This window comes from Anser cygnoides, chromosome 6 (assembly GCF_040182565.1).
Source record: "Anser cygnoides isolate HZ-2024a breed goose chromosome 6, Taihu_goose_T2T_genome, whole genome shotgun sequence".
In the NCBI taxonomy this organism is placed as follows: Eukaryota; Metazoa; Chordata; class Aves; order Anseriformes; family Anatidae; genus Anser; species Anser cygnoides.
In genome coordinates, this window is record NC_089878.1 from 20,510,826 (window position 1) to 20,531,812 (window position 20,987).

The 20,987-nt window shown below is 38.7% G+C and overlaps 1 long non-coding RNA gene across 5 annotated transcripts in view; it reads right to left on the reverse strand.

The window, feature by feature from the left end:
* Positions 1 to 20,784, reverse strand: part of LOC106030001 (uncharacterized) — a 45,593-nt gene extending 24,809 nt beyond the window's left edge. For 2 of the 5 annotated variants that reach the window (XR_010832268.1, XR_010832267.1), the window contains exon 1: positions 20,544 to 20,776. This is a non-coding gene — a long non-coding RNA (uncharacterized lncRNA). Of the gene's footprint in view, positions 1 to 14,272; positions 14,476 to 20,543 lie in introns of those variants that run through there. The other 3 variants (XR_010832265.1, XR_010832266.1, XR_010832264.1) reach the window with 3 other exon arrangements.
* Between the last annotated feature and the right edge of the window lie 203 nt (positions 20,785 to 20,987).

The following is a 20,987-nucleotide window of genomic DNA, read 5'->3' on the forward strand; positions in this document are numbered from 1 at the left end:
TATCTACTACAGGCCCAATTCACCAGATCAAAAGACAAAATCAAGACTCTTTTCATATATATCATGATATATCAATATTCTGATGGTTGCAACACTTCTTGCTCAACTGCAAGTTTCAAATTCATTTCTATACAGAGGAATTCTTACCACTTGACCAAGTAACAAATACAGTAAGGCTGAGAAACTTTTCATTAAAATGAACCCTCAGAAAAGATACTATAGCCTTTGGGGAGGTGATGCTAACTGCTTTTATGCCTTTCTTCTACCAAATGAAATATTGACGAAAAAGGTTGATGCCTGTTTGGCACGGGCTGCAGTCTAAGAATGACAGCCCTTTGATGGCAACAGGGGATTTGCACAGAGAATTCACAAGTTTTTTCTTTACCTTCTGGATAACTCTTCATCAACACACCTGCATCTTAATGAGAGACTGATAATCTCAAACTTAGTAAAAAACAGCCTAAATACATATATTCATTTTTAAATTAAATGAAAATGATCTTGTCAAAATAATACAGTGGTCTCAAGAGTCTTAAAAGGACCTGAAAAGATTTACAACAGGCAAGCCTTGTAACAAAAAGAGAATCCCTTCAACACAGTAATGTACTTCTTATGCTTAAGTAATAAGAATAGAGTGACGACTGAGAGCCAGTAAAAAATGATTTTATGCATCTTGTAGGCAGCTTGAAATAACTGCATGTCAAGACATGTCACACCGCTGCGAACATACATGCTATTTGTGTGCAAGTTACAGCCTGTTATTTCTAGACCATTATTAGGTGTAGAATAGTTTTACTTCTCTGACCAGTCAGATATAGCTGAAGACTCTGAAGGAAATATAAACTACTTCTAGTTACGTGTGCTGAATTCAAATGTCTAAAAAATCAAAACATGGTGTATTTCCAAGAACAAATAGTTTCCAAGAAAAAAATTACAAATTTCTGGGTAAAAAGCTCTTTTAACTACAGGTAGTGCTTATATCTAAGGAGCACTTTAAACCATGAAGATGACCTAAAAAAATTGATAGGACTTGGCACAGATGTCTGCTTTATAATTAATTAATTTCTTTTGGGGAAGTATTTTTCATCCTGAAAACAAATCCATATTACAAAAAGCAGATTATAATAACCGTTATGAGTTAAAACTAAGAACAAAACTGACTGTTTTAATTGTCTTTCATTTATCTCATCTAGTTTAATGTCTTATATACTAGTAAAATACACTAATTTAATCCCCTGCTAGATAATTAATTTAACAACAACCAGCTCTTAAATAATCTTTTGATGAAAAGCTAAAACTGACTCACTGCCAGTAATGACAGATTCCCATATGCAGAGAAAGAATTCGTATGTATCTGTGTCGATCACCTTGTATTAGTCAATTTGGTAACTGGGCAATTGATGTCAGTTTTCAGGGGATCATTCCCTGAGATGGTAATGCTGTTGCTTAAATATATATATACATACACACTCATAAGTTGTTTGAAGTTGTTTGTTCTGAGTAAATTCCTGTAAAAGGTCAAATTTAAAGACTATATGACCTTTGATTCAGAACAAAATTATGGTTCACAGAATCACTGGGGTTGGAACTGGAGATTGTCTAGTCCAGCCCCCTGCTTAAAGCAGGTTCTAGATGACTCATACCATAACACCCCTTGCTGATTCACACTTCTATTCATTTTCTTTCTTTTTTTTTTTTTTCCCCACCCATTACAACATAGGTCTTAATTCACCTTTTCATGATATTTCCGAACAGCAGTGATAGGTGCCTCGGAAAACTTTTACAAAGCAGGTAAATGGTTTCTTTGGATTATATCACCTATTAAAAAACAAACAAACAAACAAAAAAAAAGGTAATCGTTTTCATTATTTTGTGATGCCCATGATATAAGATCAAATTGGAATCAACTTTGCTATGACATTATTTGTGCCCTTCAGCCTCTTCCGTCTACACAATTTGTTTCTTTTTTATTCTTTAATTTTGCTCTGTAGTCCTTGTATAGAAGCCATGTTGTTTCAAGACCAGGATCTATAAATAGCTTAGTGCACTGAAGATGCACATGCTAAACAGCAACACTTCTGGGATAAATGTTCCACTCTGAGTAATGCAACAATAGTGGTTCTTCTCAGATGCCTATAATATAATTACACATACTATATATTTGTGTTATTCTTTATAATATTACAAGTAAATACCAGTAAACAGACTAAGATTCCAATTTTCTAACCTCAGATAATAAGTACTGCTTCCTGTTTCTCTGTTGTTTTTCTTGAGGTTCCTTCCTCAGAGCTCAACACAGTGATGATCGGATACTTCCTGCTGTACCAGTATGGAAGTAGGGAAGGTAGTTTTCATTTGTTCTGCTGCCTGGAGTGATTTTTTTCAATCGTATGGCCATTTCCTTTTAGTGTATTAGAATTCTTTAACTTGAGCCAGATTAAAAGTGAACTGTCTATATAGCAAAGAATACTGAAGCAGAAGGGGTGGGAGGAACACCAGAAAATAGGGAGCATGGAGGAGGAGCAGAGAAATATCAAAAAGGGTTGTGGAGCACATCGTAGAAGAGGGCGAGAGATCATCAAATAGTCCTCCACAAATCTACTGTATTAACCAATTTCTAGGTTAGAGGGTTAAGTGGTATTTCTAGTTCTATTTTGTTACTCAAAGAAACTTCCTATCTCGTTAGCTTCCTTTAACTATAGTATAAAAACATCATAGCAAGTGTTCAGTTGTGTTTGTTTTTAGAGGAATTGAAGAATGACTGTGAGATATACACGTGACTAGATCCTAATAATGCAAACAGCAATACAGCAATACTTCTCTAAATATATGAAAAACTTTTATGGAAGCATCTAAACCACTAGACTTTGTATCTAGTGTTCTTTGGAAAGAAGGATGAACTGGCTTGGCTTTGCCAGTCTGTTAGACATATTTAAAAGAAAGTCAAGAAAAGGAAAGAGTCCGAACAGACGTCATGAAAACTAAGAAGATAAGAAATGTTGAAGTTCTGAAAAGAACCCTTTCACCGAGTGTGCTAATAAAGACGGTCCATCTCTTCATTACCATGCTACTCATCCACCTCTGTTACACTGCACAAAAGGGAAAAAAGCGGTCTTTATAGTTGTACATGATTATATTTTCCTTTTGTATTGAGTTCAAAGTCTTTTCTAAAAAAGCAAGAGTAGATTGCTCACAATGTAATGGGCCATTCCCAGGAAATGAAAAAATGGCCTTAACGTTTTATATTAATACAATAGGTTATGTATAAAACAGGTTTTAAAAAGTTAATGCATATTAGCTTAGAACAGCCATATTTTAACACCATGCGACTGAAAGTTCCAGTAGAGCAGATGAATGGAACTACAGAAGAAAAAAACCAGCTATGACAAAGGGATAAAGGTTTAACTAAAAGGACTCAAATCTATATTTCAGGTGCCTCTTTACCTTCCATCAGGAAACGAGTTATTAGGAGTAATGAAATCAGAGATAGAAAATACAAAAACTTTTTAGATCCTTCTGTGCAAGGCGGCGACACTGGCCTTTACTTCACTTTATAATGATTCCTTTGAGTTGTGGTTCTGAAAAAGCTGTGAAACATCTTCCTGTTATTTCTTTTTCATCTTTCCAAACACTAGCCAGGAATAACCCCATCCTATTCTTTTCTTGGGTTTTTGAAACACATATTGACTGTAATGACTATAAATTATCTGGCTAAAGTGCCAGATTTATAAAAGTGTTAGAGCTCCTCTACGCTGCTACCAGGTGCCTCTGAGAAGGTGCAAGGCACGAGGCAGAATTTTACTTTTTCCATGCCTGCTTCTAGTTTAGACTACTGCAAATATTTAACTTCTGAGAATTTTGTAAGTTAGATGGATTTTAAGACAATCTCATGACATCATACTCTGCCTGATGGGTTATTTGTTCTTTCTTTACCAGAAGTAGCAGTAGATTCCTAGTCAACTTCAACGCTGATGAGTGTCTCCCTATAGTGACCATCTTGATGCTCAACTTCTGGGTTGTAATCTTCCCTAATAAGGGCTTTTAATTTTCATATACGGGCTTTTACTGAGTTCCATTAAAACCTGCATATGTAAAAGAACCAACTGTAACATAGCTATGGTCAGTCATACTGTACTGTAATGTATTGACTATAAAGCCTCCACAAGTATTGAACCAGTAGAGGTGTGCAGAACGGGTTATTGCATGAAGACACACTGCAAAGCCAGTTAATAAACATTGCCATATCTGCATCTTCAGTACTTGTCTTTTGCTCTTGACCTAAGGAATGTAGTTGAGTGCCTTGAGGTGCTGCAAGACAGAAATAAACTGGTACTACAGAATTTTATATCCCCGCCATAATCTTTTCTGTCTTCTAAACCAACACAGGAATAAAATTATGGTCTTGGGATGAAATGTCTTAGAGCCACCAAAAACGCCTCTTCTTACCTTCATCAGATCATCCTGAACTGAGCAGAGCCATGACAAGTAGAATTGACATGGAAGTCTTTCAGAGAGTCCAGAGAGAAGCTTCTGCAGTGGAAGATTCCAAGCTCTGGGATTTCTCATGGCAAAGATTAGCAGCAGTCATACTAGATTTTTTGGAGGACTTTTGAAGATCTTGACATTTATTACATAGAGGAAACTTCTAAAAATTTAAGCAAGTACCATCCTCCAACAATTCTTCCTACCCACCTCCCAAAATCCACTTCAAAAAATACAAAGTATCTTTAAAAAGAGTTGCCAGTAGTCTGTTATCAAGCATTGGCTGACCTCACCTCTTTTTGTACCCTCCTTTGCTGATGGCAGCACCCAGATTTTATAGATACATACTACCATTTGGGTTTCCTGACATACTTTGCATTTGACTGGTAATTCCTGATATAAAAGTGACCTATGTACAGCATTGTTTTTACGGTTAGCAAGCAAGACTGTATATGCTCAAGATGATCTTGAGTAAAGGGTATTACAAAACTACAACCTTAATTAGAAATTTTGTCTACTGTAGATGTAAAAAATTACATGTTTACTGGTTCCAGCTCAAATATTAAGTATTTTTTGTCAGAGAAGCTCACTGGTACATATGTTTCTTTAATCTACCTCACTAAACAAGGTGGAAGGCCTTCAGTTTCTTCTCTGTATCAACCATTCTTAGGAGGAAATTGTGTTTGACCTTCTAAATATCTGTTTTGTTTATGGTATGGTAGTTTCCAAGGTTCCAGTTTGGATTGGGCACTTTGGATCTACACCATATGGCAGTATATGTACACCATGGGAAGAAAACCCTTACCTTATGTGGTAAACAGCTTTAAAATCAATAGTACTTGAAAATTAGATTTTGGTTATTGTATCAGAGGTGAACATCTTATCAGAGATGAATATTGTATCTGATAGCAAACATAATACTGAAGTCAAAATGGCAGAAGACCTGGCCTCTCCCCTACTTTTCTAAGTAGTTTCATAAATCCAGTTTTTGTTTGCACAAATGGTACACATGGAGAGAATCCTTTTATTCCTATGAATGAAAGCATTTGTGTGCAAATGAACACATTCACATGCAAATGACTGTATTTGCACAAGAAGCACTTGCCCACCTGCCACATGAGCCTTGGCTTTTCGACTTCCAGCTTCCAGCGTCTGGGGACTGGAGGTACAGAGTGAATAGGAGAATAAGAATGCCAGCAATATTTCAAAAGTTGAATGGTCAGTCACTATGAACAGCAAACAGGGAGGATAAAAGAAAACAAATGGAAAGAAAAATGAAAAATGGAAATGGACAGAGAAGATTCTTACAACTGCTCATATAAGGCAAGTAGAAAGACCACTGCTTCCCAGAGCTGAAGCAATGGCAAACTGGAAGCAAGGAAGGAAGATGAAGTACTGAAAATGAAGTCAAGGTTTTTAACAGATTCCTTTGTTTCCCTTCCTATTTAGCACCTAAATAAATTGCCTGAAAGGATAAAATCTTTTCTGCAATAATGGAGTCTTACTGCACTGAAATCCTGTAGGTGAGACCCGGAGAGACTTTTAAAGTACAGGAGAATGATTTTTTTCCATTCACATTATTTCCATTATTTTTCACATATACAAATAACCAGCTCATAAGCAATAGAAGTGCTGTTGCTTTCTAGACTTCCTAAGGCTGCTCATGATCAGTGCTACTTTGACAGCATAGAGTGCTAATCTGTTTCTCCAGGCCAATTCAGCCATCTAGTAGGAAAAGTTTAACAGTGAATAGTGAAAAAAGATCTGAGAAGAGTGCATCAAGCAGCTGAGGACTTGCATCCTTAAACCCCATCTTATCAAAAGAAGCAAAACCATGCAGCTCATTTCTTACGTGTTTCTCATTAGACCTTATATTCAGCCAAGAAAATACAGCATACATCCCAAATAAATCCTAACGATAAAAAACACAAAAAACGAAAACCAGAACCTGACTGCACTCCCAGTGGGTCCTCAGGAGCTGACTGCTGCATATGCAGCAGGTGGACATCCAGTGAACCATGTAATCCCCCTACGGTAAACTAAGTGAGCAGGATCTGTGGATACAGAGGCAGCCTGCCAAAGGACGGCTGCTAGGTGGCCGATGTGTTCTATCTCACAGGAGTCTTCCTGCACCTAGCAGAAGATTTTGAGGCCATGCAGCCCCCAGAGAGTGTTTTTTCTTTTTAATTTAAAATGTGTGATTACCCCTTACTTTCTGCCACCTGTTCTGCTTATAAACTTCTTCAGAGCCCCTCTCTCTGTCTAATTTCCAGCAAGCTGTCATGTTACCCTCACTCAGGGAGCTACCTTCTCCCCTAGGCATTGAGATGACTCATGTGCACTCATGTGTGCAAAGTGGCAGCTGGCCCTAAGGCCAGTCAGGGATGTGACCCATTTATCAGTTGCTTAATTTTCTTGAAACTCTGAACCCTGCTAAAAGAAAGTTGATAACTCATGTGGAGCTTCACTTGTAGCAGCATTTCTGTCAGTTCTCAGGATCCCCTACCTGTTAGTATGCTTTCTGGGAAGGTACAGTCCACAAAAAAATGTATGGAAAAAGTAGGAACTCCATTAAAATTTCCCACATTTTCATCTCAAGACATTATTTCTACAGGAACCGCAGATGCAAATTCAGGCAGCTCCCTCAGACAAAATCAGATGTGTTCTTTCTGAAATCATAGCTTGGCTACTGGTCAGAGTAGCCATCCATATCCACACGCTCCTCCTCTTCACATTCCACCAACTCGTCAGACAACAAAGCCTGTATGATGTATATCACTTAATAGGCCTCTTAATTTCATGTTACTAAACCCTCATCAACATAATTTCAGCTAGTACAAAGCATAATCTCTGTAAACATTGCTTCAGGGTTTTTGTGAAAACCATTACAAAACTCCACAAGGTATTATTGTCCGGCAATGATGCTGCTGCTGCAAAAAGGAAAGAATATGAAACATTTTAAATAAAAAAAACAGTTGTAGATGCCAAATAGACATTATAACATGAATCTTTTAGGAGAAGCTGCCAGAGCATTTTAGTATGGGGTTTAAATGTGAGATTTATACTGCAAGAACAAAGAGCACACTCCAGAAAAGAGATGTGGTTGTCACTTTGTAAGGTTCTCTGAATGCCCCTGAACAGGCTGAATGAAGATGTCCTGATATCTGTCAATAATTTGAATACCTCTGCTGCTTGAAGCAGATGCAAAATTAGATTAAGAAAAAAATACAGAAGTCTCAGCCTTTGATCTCCCAACTGTTTGCAGATCCAGACCTGAAAGCCAGCCAGTACCAGAAGTGCTAATTTATTGCTGGGTAAGTTTATTTCATTTCTTCATAATATTTCTGGCTATCCATGTATATATTTCCCAACATGATGCACAAGACACATCAGGTGAAACTTGTCCCAGTTTTCTCACACTGAAAATTCATAGAGATATCTGGACACCTGGTTAGTTTGGATGATTGAAAGACAAATACTGAACCACATGACATCTCCCTATCACTAAGGTTTCAAACAAAAATTAAGGCAAGTGTAAATCTGTACATCAAAGATTTATTGATGGCATCATATAGAATTTCAAAACTATAATAAAGGTTGTGCTTATCCTGATTGACCAGGCATCAGTCACATGCAATTGCTAAGCTCCTTTGCAGCACTAGCTTAAACAATTCTGAAATATTAGATGACAAGATAGATGATTTCAATATAGAGTATGTTGTTTAATAGAGATTCGTCATTTTTTTCTCAAAAAAAAAAAAACAAACCACCTCATAATGTACCATCATTGTGGTCACTGCGTGTCCACTGCAGGGGTGAGCAACAGCTGTGCTACCAATTGTAGATTTAGGCAACTAGACCAAACAATCCCAAAAGATCTAATGAGCTGAGCCAGATGCTAAAACCATGTAATCAAAATTGACCCTTCACTGCAAGCTTGACCACTGTCTAAGAATAGATCTTTCTAGTAATGGCATTTAAGAAACCATACGTGGTTATATACAGACAACAGCAATTTTAATGTAGTTAGCAGAGGACCAGTAAGGCATGATTACAATAGCCTAAGCAATGAAACCCTGGGCAGAAAAAATGGACCATTCAGTTTATTTAAGGAATGCACATACAAAAAAGATTAAGCATGTGAAAAAGACATTCTTGACCAAAAAGAACAGAGTTACGTGGGATTACTGATTATAAATTAATGTTTTTCATATTTATCAGAGAGTCACAGTAAGCAATCTGTACCATCACTGTCCCAGATGCCCTCTAAAAATAAGATGCAGTAGTACAGAAGTAGCCAGGAGTGGGTTGCTTAATGAATGCTATAGAAAAAAAAATAGTTCTAGCATTGTTGCATGTATTCTAATAACGGCTATGTTCCAGCCATTCTTTAAACATGTGTTTGACTGAAGTGGGATTTATGCACAGGTACATCTTTCTGTCACTTGTTGAAATTCAGCCCAAGAGAGTAGCAACCAGTAGATATCTGTCTGCAATTTTCATGCTGTCCTGTACACACACAAAGACATTAGTCCTTTCTCTGTATGTTCCTCAGAAAGAACCAATTTCTACTGGTTTGGTCATATTACACAAGCAGGCCTTTCAGGGTGGCATGGGAGGGAGGTTTGTTGGTGTGACTGAATCTCAGCAGCTTTTTAATAATAAGCATACACCCACATTCAGAGGGGTATGTTAGCAGGGCAGTAGCTTCCCAGTATAGCCACAAGACATTTACAACATTTAATAAGAAGCATTTCCAATCAACATTTGGATGAATTCAGGGGTGTTTGGTCACTGGGAGACTTTTGGTACATTCTTGGATTTTAGCACATTGTCTTCAAAATATTCCAGGTTGACAGCATGTGGAGGCAAGTCTGCAGGGACTGCCTGGGTGAGTGAGTTGAACTGAGATACAGGTCACATTTCAGGAAGGAGGTTCAGACAGTGAAGGCGGTTCTGTTGCCTTGTTTGAACACATTTCTCCCTGAAGATGTCACAGTTTGAAGGTTTTCTTTGTGACCAAAACAAACAAAAGCTTTTTGGACTTTCTCAGCAGAGGTCATGTTTATATACCGCAACGTGACTGACAGGGGAAAACCACAAGATGCATTTATCTCCTCCATTTCTAGCTCTAAAGGGGAAATGAAAGGAAAGAAAGCTTGGAAGATTTACTGGATGCCTTAGGGTTTCTCATTCCATTGAAGTGATCATAGAATCATAGAATGGCTTGTACTGGAAGGGACCTTAAAGATCATTTAATTCCATCCCCCTGCCATGGGCAGGGATACCTCCTACCAGACCATGTTGCTCAGGGCCCCATCCAACCTGGCCTTAAACACCTCCAGGGATGGGGCATCCACAGCTTCTCTGGGCAGCCTGTTCCAGTGCCCCACCACCCTCTGAGTAAAGAATTTCTTCCTGGTATCTAATCTAAACCTACCCTCTTTTAGTTTAAAGCCATTCCCCCCTGTCCTATCACCACACTCTCTGACAAAGAGTCCCTCCTCAGCTTTCCTGCAGGCCCCCTTTAGGACTGGAAGGCCGCTGTAAGGTCTCCCCCGAGCCTTCTCTTCTCCAGGCTGAACAACCCCAACTCTCTCAGCCTGTCTTCATAGGAGAGGCGCTCCAGACCTCTCATCATCTTTGTGGCCCTCATCTGAACTTGTTCTAATACGTCCATGTCCTTCTTGTGCAGTGGGCCCCAGAGCTGAACGCAGTGCTCCATGTGGGGTCTCACAAGAGCAGAGCAGAGGGGGAGAATCCCCTTCCTCACCCTGCTGAGCATGCTGCTTTTGATGCAGCCCAGGATACGGCTGGCTTTCTGGGCTGCAAGCACACATTGAATTATATAATATGATTATTGCAGGATTCCATTCACTATCTCTAGAAGTATTTTCAAACAGGTTTTCCTCCTTCACAGACATTGTGAATTTGAACGCTGCCTTGATTAAGCATTTGATTTCTCTTTTTCTCCCTTAGGAATCAAAATAGGTTTCAGTGTCTAAACAACATGCCTCACTGCTATATGCAGTGCAGCCTGTGAAATAAATCCAGAAGACTTTACCATGTCAGCGTTTATAAAAATCTAGTTCTAAACATGTCCAAGCTTTAAAACCTCAGCAGCAGTTCGAAGCTTTGCCTGTTTGCTGGCCTGCAGCCTTCTGCTCTGAACAGTGCTGAGAGCTGTGTGTCTCGTTGTGGCCAGCGTTTATGCTGGCATGCTCTGAGCAGCTCCTGCTCAAATCCCAGTGATGACATTTTATTAAAGCATGGAGTTATCACCATAATCCCACATAAAGCCTGAGGAACCTAGCTCCGAGAGTGGTGGGTATTTTCAGTTCAAAGCCTGCAGCCAGGAGATTATTAACCCCCTGCTGTGAGAAAATTCTCCCATCCCAAAGTCAAACTAATGGGAAAGCATGCAGCTCTCCCACTCTCCATTTTATGCAGGTGTCAAATAATTTACCTCACATTCTCAGACTGATAAAATGACTTCCCCTCACACACCCAAATCCACCACCATGAGATTTTACATCTGCATCAACTGCTGGATGAGAGATAGGTGACTTGGGCTTTTTACACTCTATAGGCAGTAGCAGAACAGTACAGGAAATCAAAAACTAAGGTTTTTCACCCCGCTTCAGAGTTCTCAAATTTCTTGTGCCTAACTGTCCACCCAGATGATAAGGCATCACACAGCACTTCTTGCCAGAATTTTTCACCCTCTATAAGGTATTAATTAATATACAAATTCCATTTAGACACTCAAGACAGTTCAAGGAACAGTCCCACAGTAAGTGATGGTGTTATTGCACAGAAGCAGCACTAAGTACTAGATACATATGATAGCAATGAACAAAGTTGCCCATCTCGGCCCACCAAAAAATGGGAGAGTGCGTTTTCACATATAACCAGGCTTGCACAAAATGGGAACTGAACTCCAAAGTTCATCTCCAAAAATACAGGCTCTGGTAGATCAGATAAACAACAGCATCATGACAGAGGTCCAGATACACTTCAGGAGGTCCACTGTCTCTTATAGCATATACCACTCTGCAGCACTGTAAATTAAGGGAGAAAATGTAGATTCTCTATGCAGGGGAATAAAGCCAGTATCTACAGCACATAAAAAAAATAAAGTTCCAAGACTGTTAAGAGTTGAGAGTAACAAAGCAACGCCTCTCTTATTTCTAATTCCTAATTTCTAATTCCACAAGGTAATGGTGTTAATATTAATGAGCCAAGAAAACCCTTGCCACTCATTTTCAAATGTTCATTCGTGTTCTGCACTCTGCATCAAATCCTTCATCAACTTGAAGGTTCAAAGGCTGCAAGGGAGACAGGGTTACTCAGGGCTACAAGCAAAGAAATAATGTAGTGCTTTAATCACAGACCATCCCTAAGTAGAAACCATAAATTAAATATCTACACCTATAACACAACCTTTCTTGAGAAATGTTATGTATTTTACAGAATGATAATTTCAATTCTAAGTAGACTTTATCAATGTCTACAGGTGTTTTAATCATCTATTGGTATATACTTAAGTGATAGTTTGATGGAGCATGATCTACAGCACTAATAAAAAATATTGAACTATAGCTTTAAAGTACCTTACCATTGAGTCATAAATCCCACTTTAATAGGAATTATTAATGTGATTTTTTTTCTTTTTGTGATTTAATGCAGTATGGCTATTTTATGCTAAATTTAGCTTTCCCACATGAGGCTCATAAACCAGAGAGCATACAAAAGAATGATGATAAACTATACCATCATACATAAATGAAAAAGACACATCTCTCTCAAAGATTTAGATGCTGGATATCCTTGACCAATCCCCTCTTCCCCCACTCCCTTAATTTGTTGATCTTAAAGACCTTACACTTGTTGATTTTAAAGACCTTAGAGACCTTACACTTAGCTTCAGTTTGGGTTCCAAATACTAACACACCCAGAACATTACTATGAACATAGTGCTGACATTGGTGAAATTCATGAAATATTTTCAACACTTGACACTTAACTTTTTAGTAGTGGTATCTGAAAGCTTTAAGTGACAAATTCAGGGCTGCAGCCTGGAGGAAGCAAATGGAGCAAGCTGCTCGCCCATCCAATGAACAGGCAACTCTGTCATACAGAGTGATGTGAAGACAACCAACACAGTCTCTTTGGACTCCCACTATTCCTGTGCCAAACATTTGCTGTCAAATCATTTTTAAGGATTATAATGAGAAAGTTGAATCACTGAATGTGTTTTTTTGAAAATTACGAAGCTTTGCATCTTCCAGCAATGTTACTCTTGTACAAGGAGGTGTGTAACAAAATAGACATTGTGCTTTGCCATACTAGAAATCCTACAAATACTGGACTAGAGCATCAAACAGACGAAATTTGAGAAAAAATTTGCAGTTACTATCCAGCTGACAAAATCAAGGTCTAGTTTGTGATGACGAACCCCGTGGATTTGGTATTACTGTTACATTATGTTACTGACCTAGGTCCTTTCAGCTGTGTTTGGCCTGTGTTAGTGAGTCCCATTACTTTGTTTTCATGATGTTAATGACAACAACAATAATTTTTAAAAGGCAAATATCAGCTAACACAGAGCCATCTTGAGTTTGTTTTATGGCTGTGCATCTAGAAATATTTGTTAAAATTACTCATGTAGCTGGGACAGCTGTATGTATCGTATTTTGCTGTTTTAGGAATTGTGTGCTATTTTGGGCAAGCCAGACAAGCCTTTGAATAAGTGGCTTTAGTGTCTCACTTGGTAGATGGCAATAGTGGCTAAATGATTAAATGGCAAAAATAGCAAGCTAGTACTTATTATCAATTTTTTAGGTTGCCATAGAATAATGATGGCACACAGGTTTTGCAAGAGGAAATTATCCAGCTTTGCTAGTCAATTCTGAAGCCAAACTCCAAATTTGCTTGTTTGATTGGGTTGGCATTCTTCCCTCAGAGCCTAGAAAAAGCTTCCATAAGCTTTCATTGGCCTAAATCAGAAACATCTGTCAAGAGCATGAATTACTCATTGGTTGAAATCAACAATCAGAAACCTGCACAAAGGCAGATTTTTTCCCCTCGGATAGGTGACAAAGCATATGCCATTATTACTCTGCATGTCAACCTGCATATGTATTTTGTTGAATTGCTAACTCAGTCCAAGTCTGAATCTTACTTCAAGCTCCCATAGTGATGTTTTAAAAGTGAAATTAAACACCCTACACATTTCTGTCCTCCTTCAAACTGGTGTTTTGTTATTCTTCTTAACAGTGCACAAATGTATTAGAAGTTCCAGAAAACTAAGGGGGAAAAAAAGTCTTACAGCCCTTAAGAATAGCTGTAATCCAGTGGAAACATAAACTTAAACACTAATTTGTTTTCTGTCTCATGCTCTTCTGTTTTAGATGCAGAGAGTTGATTTAGAGCATTCTGTGAACCCACTTCCGAACCCAAAACAAGGCCCCAGCTACAGGTAAGAACTATACCCCTCTGAAAATAAGCACAAATACAGAGAACTATTCAGCACATAACTGTGAAGTGTCCGTGCTAGGGTATGTTTAGCCGGCCATGCTAATTGCATCCAAAACCCCACGCCCACGCTCCTGCTGGCATTGCTCCATCTCCCCATTTACTACAGCTCTGCCTGTTTCCCTCTAATAGGGTCTGGCAGATTCTCCAGTCCTACTATTTCTAATCCTGACATCCCTTTGCCAAATTGTGGAGCCAGCTTGGGGAAAAGGAAAACAAAACAAAGCAACCATCATCTTCAGCTGAAACTCACCCGCCTGCATGGCTTCCTTCCAACATGTATGCCAATGCCTGGTTGCTCCTGGAGCTACTGCAGGAGTTGGAAACTTGAGGGGAAGAAGAAAAAATACACAACAGGCTAAGAAATAAATGTGTTAGTGGCTTCAAAAGCAACAGCCATCTGTTTTCCTTACTCCCTGGCAGCCACAGGAGCTCCCTGCAGTGCGGATGGAGATTTGGCAGGTTTTTGTAACCCTGTTGAGCTTTTACTATCCCTACCAGCATCCCCTGCTGCTTCTCTGCACACCCTTAGACCAATTATACTTTGACTTTTTCCTGCAGCAGCAGCATTGCCAATACAACCTTACACTCAGGAGCACGTTAATCACAAACACCTTGTCAAAAACAGCAAAGTTCAACTACTGCTTAAGCAATGAAAGTGCTTAAATTTGGAATTAATATGATGTTGCAGCCATTCTGCATCCAAACCATAGGCAAATTGGTTTAAAAATATAGCTGAAGAAGAGTTTACACCTTTGAAAATGAGCATGCTTTAGCTCTGTGATAGCACGGTCTGACCTATATCACCCCAGATGTCGAGAAATTTTGTTATAATTTCCAACTGTGTTATAAGTTTATCTTGTTATAATTTCCAACTATGGATACCACTTGGAATTTTTATTTGCATAATGTTTCTTTCCTGTGCAGAACGTTGCCAAGAAAAAAGAGAATGAAACCTGTCACACAAATGCAACAAAGAGGATTCAGGGACTTTATTGTCAAGTAGATTTGAACTGACTTCAATGTATTTCATTGCCATAAAATCAGAATAGAAATTACCTCCATGTTTATTATTAATATTTCTCATCATGGTTTTCTATAGGTCAAATTTAAGGGAAGCAGCAAGTATTAGGAAAATGCAATACGGAAAAGAATGTAAGAATATACATAACCCACAGTAAAAAAACAGCTGCCCACAACCACAATCTTCCCTTAGAGTAGCAGCTTTTCATTACCAGTTCTTCAAGGCTGTTTCTGTTCTCAGTTATCACAGTTTTAATATAACTTAAATCACTTCCTAGAGACTTAGTTGTCCGGATTTTACAAAGCGTTATGTGCTTTGGGGAAAACCAGAGTTCTGCATACAGTAATCTGTTGTGCAAGAGCAAGAGCAGCTGGTGTATCTTACATAAAGTGGCAAATAGCCCAATGCAATAAAATGTAAGCATGTTCATAGCAAGAGCAACTATTGGCATAGAACAGATGCCAGAATGTGTTTCTACTTGGATCACAAATAATATGATAAAAGATAAACAGGTCATAATGAAGACAAAACAACAGGATACATTTCCATAAATATGGGGGTGACAGATTCTCTTTGAAATTTAAATTTTCTTACTTGTTTATTATACATATATTTAGTGCTCCAAGTTACAAGGTCAGTGCTATCACCCAGATAGCAAGCTGAAGTCCAATTAGTTAATTTATCTGTCAGTCACCTTCACTGTGTTGTTGGTTGGTTTTTTTTTGTTGTTTTTTAACATCAGCATCAAAGCAGAACTAGCTAAACAGGACATGGAATCAGTGAATATTTATATTTGGGAACATCTTTTTTTTTAAAAGAGAAAGAAAGACAACGGAAGGAGATTGTCTGTTCAAACATAGAATCATTTAGGCTGGAAAGACCTTCAGGATCATCAAGTCAAACCATCAATATGACCTACCGAGTCCTATCACTAAGACATGTCCCTTAGTGCCACATTTGTTCTTTTCTGACTAGTGCTGCAATACCTTTAACCACGAGGTACACTTGGATCACAGATTACTAAATGCTCTACTCCTGTATTAGCAGAAGGCTTGGACTTGGCTGCATCCCAACTGTAATATGCATTGTATAAATGTAAAGTAGTTGACACTACAAGAAGAATTTCTGTGACATGGATGATGGAAAAGATGTGACCTGCTCAGGACTTCTGAAGCTACTGAAGTATAGACTAAGAGTAATAACAATAATCTCCATCACATCTGGATCCATTCTATCCATGGAGTTAGTGGCAATTTTATCACTGACTGCAGAGGGTAGAGTTCCAGGCCCTATGTTTTCCATTCATCTGCAAAAAGAAAGATGATCTTATGAAAATTCCATATGCTGTCAGAAGACTTCAGTAGTCCCTCCTATTGGGCAGGCATTTACAAATCTCCTTTAAGGCTGTATTTTCTCTCTTTTATCTTTTTTAAAGGAACATCCACTCAGTTCAGTTCTGCAAGATGAGGAAGTCCCCATTTTCTACTTAAACAAAGGATCTTGGCAGAAATTCCTAGTATTTCAAATAATTAGTCCCTTAGAAATCTTTGTTTTCTTATCTTTAGAATCAACACAATCTATGGGCCTACAAATATGTGTAGCCAGAGTCTTCAACCAACTCAACCTGTAAGCCACTGGCCAAGTTATATGCCGAGGACTGAAATTCCTCCCTGGGTCAATATTGACAGGTATGAGATAAAAAGAGGAAATATGGAAAGCAAAATGATTGCTTTGATTCATTTTCTCCACCTTTTTGGTGGGCAAAATTGTGATGATACTAAAATTTAACATCTTGCCTTTTGCATATTGATAGCAGCAGAAGCATGGCTTAACTATATGTGACAGTCACAGTAACTCTTTGTGCAATACATTTAATGTTCTTTGTTTAATGAGAGCTGAGATACCTCCTGTACACTGTCCGTAACAGTCCTTCTCTGAGGCTATAGTCACACATATAATGCAAGATGAGGCTGCAGAGGAAATATTTTCTTCCTTTCAGCTATGACTGCAACATCATCCAAAGTGAAATGAATGTTAGAATGACTCTGTGAAAAACAGAAAATAAAAGCTAGCAGAGGGAGCTGCCCCATTCTTCTGAGTGGATTAACTCAGCTTCCTAGTAATGATAATTTTGACATTGCTGTTAATAAAGTCTTTCACTTATCTTTTAAGGTCAGATAACTTCCATGAATAAATTCCCATTTCAGGGCCACAGGCAGATAAGATTTGTGATGTAATGCTTAGCTCCTCTCATCTCCCCTCCCCTTAACTTCCTAGTCAATAAGACACTAGTCCTAAGGGATCTATAGGAGCCCATGGTTGGATTGAAACCCACCACAACAATCAGCAAAACAATCCTACTGTTAATCTCTCCATAGTCCATTGTGAGGTGTGCCCAAGTTTAGCCATTCCAAAGGCAAAAATTTATGCATGTAAAAAGCTTGAAAACATTGCACCACCTTCTTCCCTACTGCCCTCCTGCAAGTCTGTCCCCTCTATTTAATACATTCATATATGAACAAAGACTAGAATCTGTAAGTGGAATTTTTACTCCCAAATGAAGGATTCACGTATTCATTGATAAAGGTTCTGAAAGTTGCTTTACTTCAAGAAAAACACCGTCAGTCTCCTCCTGGCAAGGAGTAATGCAACGGTGCTTCTGCATATCAGCTTGAACCGGTGGAGTGCTGGTCTACTGGGATGGAGGACAAAGGGTCCAGAGTGATTCTTTATCTACGCTTCTTTTTTAAAAAAGCACCCCTGTATTCATGAAACAAAATGTTCAGGAGGGTAGTGTTTTGTTTTGAGCTGTCAAAGGCAGGGAGAGGGATGGGAGGAGGATGGAAGATTGCCATGGAGAAGTTCAGAGTAAGTGACACTGGGCTCAGGCCTGAACTTGAAGTTTGTGTGCTTAGAACTCAGTGGAAAGGAATACGCTGAAAAGGAGCAGTGCTGTTGGATTTTAGCGCATACCTTTTGCCTCTAAAAAAGGCAAAGTAAAAAAGGGAGAAGAATATAAATCTCATTGTCTTTCCTCAAGCCAAGAAAACCACTGCAGGAAGTTGGGTCTGCTGGTTGTCTGTGCCAGAGACTTGAGATATCTTCACTAGGTTGTTTGATTTGATTTCTTTTTTTCTGGAGAAGGTCTGGACCCACAGCAGGACTCCCTGGAAAGAGGCTAATTTTTTTGTTTGATGGACATTATTTGAAGACTATTTGTTTGGGTTTAAGTGTTACCCAGGAGTTGGACTTGATGATCCTTGTGGGCCCCTTCCAACTCAGGTTATTCTATGATTCTAAGTGCCAGAATAAATCTGACAATAGCTTTGGTTGCCCAAGAAAGGGACATGGAACAGTACTGTACAGCCATGCTTAGGCTTTGCTGCCAAGCCTCTGCGAAGGGAAGGGTGCTCAGAGGAAGAAATGCACTCTGCAGAGAAACAAATTTTTTTTTTAATTATTCAACAGCTGAGACTTCCAGCACACATGAGCCTCCTCTATTTGTACATAGGAACACCTGCACAGCACATCAGAGCCCAATGACAGAAAGTTATACTTCGCATAAGGATCTCTGTGTGAACAAAAAGGAAAAAAAAAAGAGGGAAACACACAGTTTAGCATGAACATTATGGTCTGGATTATGGTTTAGAGGCTTAGCCCTTTCTCACTTGTCAGGAGGAATGAGGAGTTGTTCTGCTGGTATTTTGGTATTTTAGCACAAATGCCTCCTGGGGCTTAAAAAACATTTCCTGTAGCAACAAGTACCTGATAGGTTCAATGGGTGCAGCTTGAACTTGGCACTCACCAGCAGATCTAGCACATGCTGTAAAGGAATGGAGCTTGGGACCATACACCTATCACCCTCAGCAGGCTCACAGCTTTCCATGCTGCCTCTTCTGTCACAGATCCAGTGCAAATCTGACCCTGCTTAGGAAGAACATCTCTTCCAGCAGAGACTCTGCTCCCCAGGAGAAAGTGAAGGAAATATTCTTTGAGCTTACTCTATCCTAAAGCATTCAGATTACTGATATAGCTACCAGCTGCTATGATAGTTTGAATAATATAAACACCTGCCTGCTGCAATGAGACAACCAAAGCAATAGACATTTGGCCACCATACAGCTGGAAATTACTTTTCAGCACTACAGAACCAGTCTGTACAGTTACAAACAAGTAAGCTATAGCTAAAAGATAGGATAATCCTTTTCTGGTCTGACAGCCATCCAATCTTCTGGATGCATATATGTTTTTTAAATGGTCACTTTAGCTCTGCGTTGCAGTTTGTTTGAAGCCAAGAGCTTATTGCCGTAAGAAAACTGCATTCCTTTGGGTTAATATTTCACTTGACAGGAATCCTTTCTGGCTGGAGATTGACTATGCAAACAGGTTTGTATCTCATTGTTTCCAGGAACAAGAATTTTTCAAACCCTTCTCAAACACAGCTGAATCAAAACTTATACTACCTAATTCTGTGCCTTCTATTTAAATCCATAACTCCAAATGTACTCCTTTCTCTAAGAATGTTTATTCACATTAGTTACATGCTATTGAACTACCATATATGTATATTAATCACAGATTGGATACCTTAAAACCATACAGTTTCAGAGGTCATACATAAAAAGCCATGAGAATTATTTGATCTCAAAGGGACAAATCCCTTTCTTTTCCATTTGGGACTCTCACCTCACTGTGTCTAGTCCTACGTCAGGAAATTTGTCTTCCAGCTACATTTACTAACATCTTCTCTGAGTAACATACAACACAAACATAACATAAAACAAAAATATCACATGCCGCTACATTACCTAATCTTTTATTCCTGTCTTTGTTGTCACTAACAACAAGCTGTGCCTTTCTTCTGAAAGCTTTTACATGGGTGACCACAGTCCATGTCATACCTTACATACTGTGGGCAGTGGAACAACTTGGGTTTTAAGCTCCTACTTTTTACTTTTACTTTTGTCTTCTGGAGTTAACTTTAAGGAGGTACACCAGAAATCTGGGCCTTAAGCTGAGAATAGAAACACTGGAAAAATAATAATTGAGTCAGAAAAGCTAGTAAGCAAATCAAGTTAGTAAGATGAATAAGGCCAATGAATCACAGAGAAATTACAAACTACATGTTGTCAAGTAGGGTTTGCTTTTAGAATGCTTTTGCATTTTGTAGAATGCTTACTTCTCTATCAGTGCTTTGAGTCTCCTAACAGCAAATCTTTACTGAAAAATGTGTGTAGTGAACGTTAACAAGATGTTTGCTTTAACATCTTTCTAGGCCAAGTATATTTCACCTACAAAACCTCAGTTCAGCTCTATTCAGGACTATTGCTCTTTGGCTTCCAAGAGAATGCATCATCCATTACCCAGCAGCAATGTTGAAAAAAAAGCTAGAACAAACTATTATTCTATATCACTTACAAATAATACTAATCATAAATACTTGTGATATACAATTATATATCAGAAAAAAAATCTAGTATTAATTATTTGTAGGACTAACCTTAGAACACCTCTTCAAAACATATCTAATTACTTCTCTTCTGCAATGTGTCAACGATAGAGTTAAGAAGGGAGTCTTGAGTCCTCACCCTCATAAATACAGGCAGGAGTTTCCGGTCCACACACTACCAGTGAAATCAATGCAGCTCGCACCGTCCCCTTCTTGGCCGTCTCAAAGACAGACAGGTGATGACTCAGAGCATATTGCTTATTTCCTCCTCTACCCTTGGTTCCTGAGGAAGCCACAGCCCTCTGTATCGCGTAGTATGATATGCATCAATAACATGATTAAAACAGGTCCCTCAGGCTAGTAACAAGGGCTGTTAATGTTAGAATTCATGAGCATACTAGGTCACTCAACTTGCTTGTCCTGTCCTGTTACTGGACTTGTGCACACCACATGACAGAGAGAGTCTGAATTTTCATCAAATTCTGGATAAGTCTT